General features: G+C 41.8%; 1 long non-coding RNA gene across 1 annotated transcript in view; it reads left to right on the forward strand.

The window, feature by feature from the left end:
* The window catches only part of LOC109323747, a 47,899-nt gene that overhangs the window by 35,414 nt on the left and 1,478 nt on the right, over positions 1 to 11,007 (forward strand). The window lies entirely within an intron of this gene.

Below are 11,007 nucleotides of genomic sequence, written 5' to 3' on the forward strand. Positions count from 1 at the left end.
CGTGGACATGTGCCAGAATAATTCTCTCAGAAACGTTGCCCAGGATTGAGGTAAGACTAACTGGCCTATAGTTTCCCGGGTCCTCCTTCCTCCCCTTTTTGAAGATGGGAACCACATTGGCCCTCTTCCAGTCCTCTGGCACCACACCAGAGCACCACAAGTGCTCGTAAAGCCATGCCAATTCCTTCAGTACTCCTAGGGTGGAGATCGTCCGGACCAGATGATTTGAATACATCCAGTCCCTCCCGAAGTTCCCTAACTACTTCCTTACTAACCCTTGGCCTAGGTGCACCTCCCCTGGGATCTAAGGGGGGCCTGGAGGGGAGGTGGCTGTTCTGGTCCCTGCTCAGGAAAATGGAGGCAAAGAAATTGTTAAATATGTTAGCTTTGTTATCTGGTGAGATGACCAAATTTCCTAGCTTGTCCTGCAGGGGTCCCACGTTACCCGGGACCTTCTTTTTGCCCCCTATGTATTTAAAAAAGGATTTCTTGTTGTCCTTGATCTGGGAAGCTAGTCCCAGTTCCATCTCCGCCTTGGCCTTCCTGATTGCCCTCCTGCATCCCCGAGCAACTGCAGTATAATCCTCCCTGGTGATGGCCCCTCCCTTCTATTGGATATACGCCTCCCTTTTGGCTAGGAGACATTCCTGGATGCTTTTGGTGAGCCATGGGGGCTTTTGCGCCCTCCTGCCCCCTTTGATCCGTGTTGGGATTACCTCCCTTTGGGCTTGGAGGATCATCTCCTTAAGGAGCAACCACTCTTCTTGGACACCTGGCTCCCCTCCCCTCCGGGACCTCAGTGCTTCCCCAACTATTCTCTTTAGCTCATTGAAGTCCACCCTCCTGAAATCTAGGGCTGTTCCCTTGCTGCAGGCCTTTGTCACCTTGTGCTGGATGGTGAATTCCAGCAGGCGATGATTGCTGTCGCCCAGGTGGTCGAGCACTCGCAGCCCCCTCACCTAGTCATCACCCGTAGCCAACACCAGGTCCAACAAGGCGTCTCCCCTGTTGAGGCTGTGCACCTCCTGGGTTAGATGGAGGTCCTGCATTTTGGCTAGGAACCTATGTGAGCGGTCAGACCTGGCTGACTGCTCTTCCCAGCAGATGTCTGGAAAATTCAGGTCATCCCAGATGACCACATCCTTTGACCTAACTACCTCCATGACCTGACTTAAGAATTCCTGAGCTAGCTCTTCTCCTTGGTTGGGTGGTCTGTAGTAGACCTCCATCATTAAATCTTTTTCCCCTTGACTGCCTTGTATTCTAACCCAGAGCACTTCCGTGTGCCCCTCCTCTGATTCTTTGCTAACTGATGAGGATGTCTATTCCTCCTTAATGTAGAGCGCCACTATGCCATCTAACTTTGATCAGAACAAGTCCAGAGGACAAAGGCTAGAATGCCAGTAACCCACCAACTCTGTATTTTCTCAAGCCTGCCCAACATTACTTCTATCACTGAAGCTGCACTCTTGCCTTTAGTGGAATTGTATCTTGATGTACAAGAGCTAAATCTGCTTCAGAAGTCTAAATTCTGTCCTAAGGTATACTCCATACAATCACACTGAAGTCACAGGAGTTGAATGATGTATAAACCATGGCAGAATAAAGCTCACAGTCTGGTAGATGTATACAGAAGCCATCTAGGTGTTTCAATACTTGATTTGCATGCTTGACTCAGACTCCATAATCATGTGATGAGAGTTTTCCTTTTCTGAACTCTGATCATAAGATGACTCAGAAAAGGAAGAAATGTGTTTCAAGAAAGAAAATCTAAATAAATAGTGAAAGCAAGTATTAAACTTCTCTAGCTGCTTTCTAGAGAACCTAGGGAGGCTGGAATATGGATTTTATTTTTTCAGTATTCACACTGAAACATTCAAATGCATTATTTCCTTGATTTGGAAAATAATACAGGAACATCTCTTCTATGATCATAGGAATGACCTACAGAAAAGAAGTCCTTGCCTGCATTTTCTTCAGTAAGAAGTTTTGGCAAAATACAGTTCTCATATTTCTTCCTTTCCCCAGGTCCTACAGTTCTTACTCAAGTAAGAATTACTCTTTAAAGGGGTATTTAACTTGAGTTGGTATTGCTTTCTGGGCCTTTAATGCACAATGCAACTGGAGATGGGTGAAGATTTTGAAGGGTGGATAGCTGATTGACCAAAATTTGACATTTGGTGTTAAACAAAACCATTCACAAAGTTTTTTGTTGAAATCAAATGGTTCCTAGTTAGCAACTTCCATTGATTACCTTTTCCCATGCAATGGAAACTATGGGATGGAAGAGATGATTTGGATATTAGATGCATTTCTTGGAAATTTCCAGCAGTTCCAAGAGATCATTTTGAGTCTGCTAAATAACAGTGTGCAAGTTTTTATGGCCTTCTGCCAGCACTGTGATAAAAAATATAGTGTCAAAATTGGTCTTGTGGGTCTAACCTTGGGCAGCTGATTACTCTTTAAAATAATTGGTTAATTTGTTTACCACATCAGAGTGTTAAGAGGAAAAGTTTTATACTTTAGAAAACCCTTGGGTAAAGAGGAATAGTAAAAACAATGATAATTTACATAATTGTGCTTTTTATGTCAAAGGATCTAAAAAACGCCTCTTTATATGTATTAACTAGCTACTGAACTGATTAATATATCTGTGGTGAAATGTAGCAGCTGCGTAACAATATATACCCAAACTACACCAAGTTTAGGGCCAGAATTAGAGAATAGTGTACTCAGCTGATATGGCAAAGAGAAGAGAGGTGGACAGAATATAGTTAATGCATAGAATACAGCTGAAGCAGCTGGGCTTAACACTTTGCCTCTGCAGAAAAGTGGCCTTTATCTCTTCCCTCAAGACTGAACTCAGGAACTGTTTTAATATTGACTATGAAGGAAACCTGCTACCTACTCAATCACTGGTATGCCTTGGCTTATAAAACTTACCAGACTGAGCTACATTTAAACTTGGACAATTTCCTATGCCTAGTACTGGGGCCCAAGGGATGAAAAAAATCCTAGAAAAGGAACTGAGGAAGAGGCTATTCAGTGCTGTTTCCCAAATTTAAAAACAGAAAGGAAGAGAGATTTTGAGAAAATTGGAAAGTAAATCCAAGGCACCTAAGCACAAAGACAAAATATTTATTTTTTGTATTATCATAGCACCTAGAACCCACAGTCACTGACCAGTGGATACTATTGTGTTACGTGCTATACCAACACAGAAACAATGATGGGCATTGATGCAGAAAGCTTATAGTCTTGAGTATCAGAAAAGTGACAATACATAGAGGCTAATAGGGAAATACAAAAGAAACAGTGAGACAAAGTTTGACAGCGTGAGTGGTAAGCAAGATGAGATGGAAAGAACCTGAATGAGAATAATATCTATGGAGATGCATAGGAAAGGCCATGTCTTTAAGGTGTTACAGAGAAGTAGTCAGCAATACTTAGAATATAGCTTGGATATAAGGATATAAAGAGAGATTTAAGCTGAAGTTGATGCCTAAGCTGTGAATCTGAGTGACAGGTGATGTTCACATTTGCACACAACAATCAAAAAAGAAACCTTGGAGGGGTTGAAAATGTAAAGCTATTTTTTAACCCCATGCTGACAGTTATGCATCTCAGAGAAATATGCTCAAAATTCCCTTCGAACTGAATGAGCAATGTGGGTCTGATACAAAGGGGTAGATCAGCGTGCTTTAGTTAGTAAGTGAGCACTGATGGATGAATCTATTTAGAGATAAGATGTAGAGGGAGGAAAAGGGAATACAGCCCTCTGGACTCTCACCAGATCCAGAAGGAGGATAAGGAGTATCTTTCAAATAACAGAATGAAAGAGAGATTAGAGAAGTAGGAGGAGAACCGGAAGGGGGCAAAATCATGGAAGTCAGCAGAGGAAAAAAGTTCAAGATGAAACTAGTTTATGGTGTTAGTGGTGGCCAACAGGTCAAGGAGGACAGGAAAGAATAATGGTTCTGAGCTTTTAGCCAGGTCATTAGAGACGTTCATGAGAGCAGTTCCATTGGTGAGTAAAGGATTGAAGACATATTAGATAAGATGGCACTGGAGGAGAAGTCAGGACAGACTGCAGACCACATTCTCAGTTATAATGATTCAGTGGTTATCTGACTCGGTCTCTGATCTTCTAATAGTTCCCGTTAGAGAAAGCCTATCCAAAAATCTGTGTTGGAGTTGAAGTTTTGCTTTTGAGCACAAAGTTCAGCAAACTCAGAATAAAATGCTGCTTCCTGTTAATGCTCTTGCAATTAAGTTTTGGACAACAGGATACTCCTATAGCACCTGTGGGAATAAACTATCCACCTTCCCTTTCCAGGACATTATGTAATGTCATTTTCATCACTACATGGTGAGATAATATTACAACAAAACTTTTAAATGCAAGAAAACTTCACAACAGAACATTGTACCAGTGTCATCCAGTGTGGCTTCAACCCAACAGACTGGTTTAGCTAAGTTCATATTTCCTTTTAGGCTGTTTGCCAAATCCTAGCCATGAAGATGAAGAGATTCTAAAATGATATTTAATTTTAAAAATCAGAATATTTATCTTAATTGTTTATCTGATCCTCACTGCCACACATCTGTATTTTCACAGACCTCCATTTTGCATATTGGCTTTTATTCCATCCAGCAGAACACAAAATAACAGCAGACTCTCCTTATGGCTGAAGAAAGGTGTTTGTGCCTGAAAGCTTGCAAAGAACAATTTTCCCAACTATTTAGTTGGTCTAATAAAAGATATTACATTTACCCAAAGAAACTAGTTTGCCTATATCCTTAGACCAACACAGCTACAAACAAATCCCCCAAGAATATTTACTTGACATTTCGAATTATAGCATAAAAATAAATAAGAACATTATATTCATTAAATTGCAGCTTAAAAACTCTTATCTTAGTATGCAACATGCTGGAAATGTAAATCTTTCTACTTCGACATTTTAGCTGGGGTGGAAAGAAAATTGATTTAATAGTGGTTAGTTATGGTTTAATATTCAAGATCTAAACACTCTCATTTTTCATCTTGCAGTTCAGAGTGAAGGAACCAAAGTGGGAACAGAAAAAAGACTGGTTGAGCATAGACTAGTTTAATAGTCTCATGCCAAAAGAAGTAAACGATCCTGCAGGGCTTTATTATAGAATTTTAAGAATCCGTGACACCACTGAAGCAATAAGAAAATTAACACAGGTGCAAGATACAACAAGAGCTTCATTCTCATTTTAGGTTAGGTCAATTTAAAGTTCCAATAGTCCAGTTCTATCAGATATTCTACTTGTAAATAACAGGGCGAGTTCATCTATAACTACAGTTATAGTGGAGAAAATTCAGATGCTTGGGATAACATTGCAGGTATCACAATCCAAGTAAATTTTGGAATATAATATGGATACCTGAGCAAATAAAACAGTTAGTGAATAATTCTCAGTCTGTTATTGATTTTGTTGGTGAATACGTAGTCTCTAAAATTCCAGCTGGGTTCTTTAGGGCTGTCTGGAAATATCAGATACATTGTTTTGTTCCTGACTGGAGGAAAATATTGCACAAAAATGTTTTTGTTTGAATTCACATAAGGATAACGCCTTTCACAAGAAATACCCAAATCAAAATAATTAGGCCAATGGTTCTCTACCTTGTTAGACACAGGGCACACTTCAGACAATGCCAGCTTTTAGCTTTCACTCTTTTTTGACTACAGAAAAATAATAGAGCAATTCTTCTATTTCAGTGAACTCAGAAAGCTCACAGCAAGTCAAAATGTTATTGACCCTATGGATTCCTGTTTGAAATCTCTGGTTTTATCTTATGAATCATTGCATCTAGCATTGCTAATATTAAGTGGCACCCTTAAAAGAATTTCATAGCAGCCCAGGGGCACCCTAGTCCAGAATCCTAACCTTTATGAGTTAGGCACTAAACAGTTCCTTGAAAGCTCTCACTTCCCTTTGTAATATACTGTAAATCTCAGATGCAGAATAGTTGCAAAATATGTTAATTCTGAAACTGAATTTGCAGCTTTCTACATTGACAGTTCCTAACTTTTAGATGTGCTGCTGAAGACATGAACAACTGAAAAGTAAAATAGCTGCCAGTACTGTCCTTTGTACCTTCCAGGATCAAAGAACAGATAGACTAAAATTTGCCAATAATCCTGGGGTCAGGAACAATTTTTTCATCACTAACATCTAATATGCTATCAATGATAGGCATAGGAAACTGACAAGAACCTAAGGGCAATTTTACACATGCTCTAGCGTGTTCTGATTAGAAGGCTGTAGCGTGCTGCTGCATCTTGTATATTCAGCATCCCCATGTTTCAAAATGGCAGCAGGTGCTCTTTAACTAAAGCTTATTGAATGAGTTTAGTTAAAGCACCCCTGCTGCCATTTTGAAATGTGGGACACTGAATACATAAGATGCTGCAGGTGTTTTAATTAGAGCGGCTCCCAAGAGCCGCTTAAATTTAAAATACAACCCCCAGAGCATGTTATAGATACCCTAAGGGTCTTACTGTGCAGGAAGCAGAAATAGGCCAGCATTTACATGTGCAGGCATTAAAGTGCATCAACACTGTGTGTGGTTTGACTTGGGACAAAAGTTAGTCTCAGGTCCATCCACACACAGTGTTACTGTGCAGTAAGGAGTCTACACCTGCATTACTGCGCAGTAACTGATTGGGCATAAATTTGATACCTGCATGATGCAGGTGTCAAATTTACACCCAAGTCAGCATAAGTCACCATAGTTACTGTGCAGTACAGGTGTGCATGTATAGACACACCTGTACTGTGCAATAATTTAGGTTACTGCGCAGTAAATGTGCACATGAGATGCACCCACTCAACAACAGCTGTTGAAAAGCCATTCAGCTCATCTTTTGGGTTCAGACTCAGGAAATCATGCAAGTATGTGCTTAACATTAAGTATTGAAGTCAAGGGACTTTAAAAGTACAGAAGTGCTTTCCAAAATGGAAATGTTTTTTTCTGGATTCAGGCTTAAATCAAGGCATTTTGGATTAAAAATTAAGTGCTACTTAGGGGCATAAGATAATAGGACAGGAAGGGACTTCAGTAGGTCATCTAGGCCAGCCCCCTACTCAAGGGAGGATCATCCCTGACTAAATCATCCCAGCCAAGTGTCTATCTAACCTGCTCTTGAAAATTTCAAGGCTCCCCTAAGTTTGTTCCAATGCATGACCATCCTCTCAGAGGTTTTTTCCTAATCTCCAACCTAAATTTCTTCTGCTGCCATTTAAAGCCATTGCTTGAAGTCCTATCCTCCATAGTCACAGAGAAAAGTCTATCACCATTCTCTTTATAATCTCATTTCAGGTATTTGCAGACTGTTATCAAATCTCCATTCAGTCTTCTCTGGACTAAATAACCCCAGTTCTTTCAGTCTTTACTCATAAATCATGCTTCTCAGGCCTCTTGTAATTTTTGTCATTTTCTGCTAGACTCTTTACCATCTGTCCACAAACTTCTTAAAGTGTGGAGCACAAAACTGGACACAGTCTCCAGGTGAGGTTTAACCAGTGCCAAACAGAGCAGAAGAATCATTTTCTCTGCTTTACAAGTGACATTTATGTTAATACAACCTAGCATGCTATTGGTCTTTTTTTGGAACAAGAGCACACGGTTGACTTCTATTCAGCTTATGATCTATTGTAACCTCCAGATCCTTCTCTGCAGTACTGCAGCTTAGCCTGTCATTTTCCAGTTTGTATTTGTGTATGCAATTATTCTGACCTAAGTGCAGGACTTCACACTTTCCATAGATTTCATAGACATTAGGGCTGGAAGGGACCCTGGAAGTTCATCAAGTCCAGCCCCCCGCCCAAAGGGCAGGAAGTCATCTGGGGTCATAGGAACCCAGCAAGATATATGTCCAATTGACTCTTAAAGGACTCCACAGTAGGTGCTTGCACCACCTCTGGCGGCAGTCTGTTCCAGCACTTGGGGGCTTGGACAGTAAAGAAGTTCTTCCTTATATCCAGTCTGAAATGGTCTTCGAGGAGTTTGTGTCCATTTGACTTTGTCATCCCACGGTGTGCTCTGGTGAACAGATCCCCCAGATCCTGATTTATACCCCTTTTATACTTATTTCATTGTTGAATTTCATCTGATTGATTCTGGACTATTTCCCCAGTTTATTCAGGTCATCTGAATCTTAGCCATACTCTCCAGAGTGTACAGAGCTTCACCCATCTTGGTGTTATCCACAAGCATGCCCTCAATGCCATTGTCCAAATAATTAATAAAGATATTAAACAATAGCAGCGAACCCAGTTCCTTGGGGAACCCCATTTGATACCTGCTCCCAACTAAATTATGAGCCATTGATTACTACTTGCTGAGCACAATGATCCAACCAGTTATATATCCACCCTACAGTATTTTTGTCTAGTTTATATTTCCTTAGTGTGTTAATGAGAATGTTGGGACAGACAGTGTCAAAGGCCTTGCTGAAACCAAGGTATGTCACAGACAATGCTCCCCCCAATCCGTCAAGCCTGCTAACTTATTACAGAGGGAAATCAGTTTGGTCAAGCATGACTTGCTCTTAATGAATCTATGCTGGATGTTTCTGATCACCTTGTTCTCCTTTAGGTACTTCAGAATAAATACCTTGAGGACCTGATCCATAATCTTTCCAGGTGTCAATGTCAGACTGACTGGTTTGTATTTTCCCAGATCCTGCTTCTTCCCTTTCTTAAAGATAAGCACTATATGTGCACTTTTCCAGTCATCCAGGAGTTCAACTGACCTCCATGAGTTCTCAAAGAGGATAGCCTATAGCCCTGAAATTCAGCCAATTCCTTCAGTTCCCTTCAATGTATTCCATCTCACCCTGCTGACTTGAAAGCAACTTAGCTTCTCTAATACCTAATCTGTTCTTCTACTACTCTAGACTGCTTGTCTCCTTCCTTATCTTCTTTGCTGATTGGTAGCTGACCTTATTCATGAAGACTGAAGTAAAAAAGCCTTTCAATACTTCAGCCTTCTCTACACCACCCGTAACTAGATTGCCTTCTGCATTCTATAAAAGACTTGTTGTTTCTTTGGGATTTTTTTGCTTCTTGATATGCTTGTAGAATCTTTTTTTGGCTCCATGCCCCAGTGAATCTGGTTTAAAGCCCTCCTCATTAGGTTAACAAGCTTGTACACAAAGCCACTATTCCCCCTCTTCATCACATGAATCCCATCCCATTCCATCTAGACCTTCTTTTTAGAATGCCACACCATAGTCAAAGAAGCCAAAGCCCTGCTGGTGACATGCATCCTGGGGATCAACATGTGACTGCATAGATGATCTGCTCCTACCTTTACCCTTAACTGGAAGACTCTATGATAATACTATCTAGGCCCCCATCCCTTTCACACTTGCACTCCGAGCCATGTAGCCACTTTTGACCTGATCCAAGTCACCCATGGCAGAATCATTAGTGTCCACGTAGATGAACAGAATGTATTAGTAGTCAGAGGGCTAGATGAGTCTTTACAACATTTCTGTGACATTTCAGATGCAGGTTCCTGGCAGACAGAAGATCTCTTAAGCCAGGGTCAGGCTGGCAGACGGATGCCTCTGCCCTACAAGGAGTTCCTTAGCACCACCATTACTTGTCATTTCTTCTTGGCAGCAGTGGTCTCAATCCTCCCACCCCTCAGGGTGCATGGTTTAGCCTCTCCTGCCACTGGATTAAGCTACTTCTCAACCAGTACCATGATTTCACACCTGTTCTTCAACTGGTCAGCCACAGGCTAGGCTGGTGTGTGCTGCCAGCTGCCAGAGTGTCTGCACATCTTCTTTGCCTGTGCCATCTGTAGCTGTCCCTCTTCCATAATGCTGGATGTCTATGCATTGAGTCAGTTAAGGCCTCGTGCTCAGGGATGCTTCTGAGACTTTCAATTGCCTCCTGTAGATCCTTTACCTGATTTCTGAAAGAACCCACCAGGAGGCACCTCTTACACCAAAAGCACACCTGGGTATCGCTGACAGGGACACGCAGGTCACCAGAACCGTGCAAGCAGGCAGGCCTCTCCACTCACCAGCAATCAAACCCTCTCCCCACGCAACTCCAACTTCCTGCTCCTCTCCCAAGCAGGAGTTGCACTCCAACTCCACTGTTTGCTGGTTTGATCTCTGGTCCTGGTGTTGCCGGGTTCTAGCTAAACTCACCTTTCTGCTTTGCAGACGTGTAGCACTGCAGCTTTGTACCTAAGGCAGCTGTGCAGCACCTGGGAGAGCACCAGCTCTTCCCATGATGATTATAGTGGTGCAATCAGCCACTGCTGCTGCACAGCTACTTCTTCACTTTCCCTCCTTTACCCTTCCCACACAAAGGCAGTGCTTGAGGTTACTGCCCCAGTCTCACCCCTCCCTCCAATTACACTAATACTATTTTAAGCAAAGCCTGGTACCTTCCTCACACTGTCACCTGCTGGATCAGCCTCTGAAAGCTCCTCTCTGCTCTCTCCTTCAAGCCACCCTACACCCTAATGTTTTATTATCAGATTGAAAAAAAAATGTAAAATCTGGGGACCAGATCTTACAAGATGCTGTGTCCTGGGAGGTGTTGAGTGCTCCCAACCTCTACCAAAGTTAAGGGATCTTGCAACATCAGGCACATCTACTATGACATTAGAGCACTGTATCGAAGTTTGCATGCTGACATCATCTTTTTGTTCCAGAGTTGATCACACATATTTGAATCTGATTTCTCAATGGAAAAAGGAGTTGAAAAATGTTGTGTTTTTAATATCATTTCTCACTTCTCACAAATATATTGAAAACAATTAAACCCTGAGTATCCAGATAAATTCTAGGGCTGTGTCTGAAAGCACTATCAATCACAGACATCATAGACATCAGGGCTGGAAGGGACCTTGGGAGATCGAGTCCAGCCCCCTGCCCAAAGGGCAGGAAGTCAGCTGGGGTCATAGGATCCCAGCAAGATAAGCATCCAATTTGCTCCTGAAGTTGT

This window comes from Crocodylus porosus, unplaced genomic scaffold (genome assembly GCF_001723895.1).
Source record: "Crocodylus porosus isolate Cpor-Errol unplaced genomic scaffold, CroPor_comp1, whole genome shotgun sequence".
Classification (NCBI taxonomy): Eukaryota; Metazoa; Chordata; order Crocodylia; family Crocodylidae; genus Crocodylus; species Crocodylus porosus.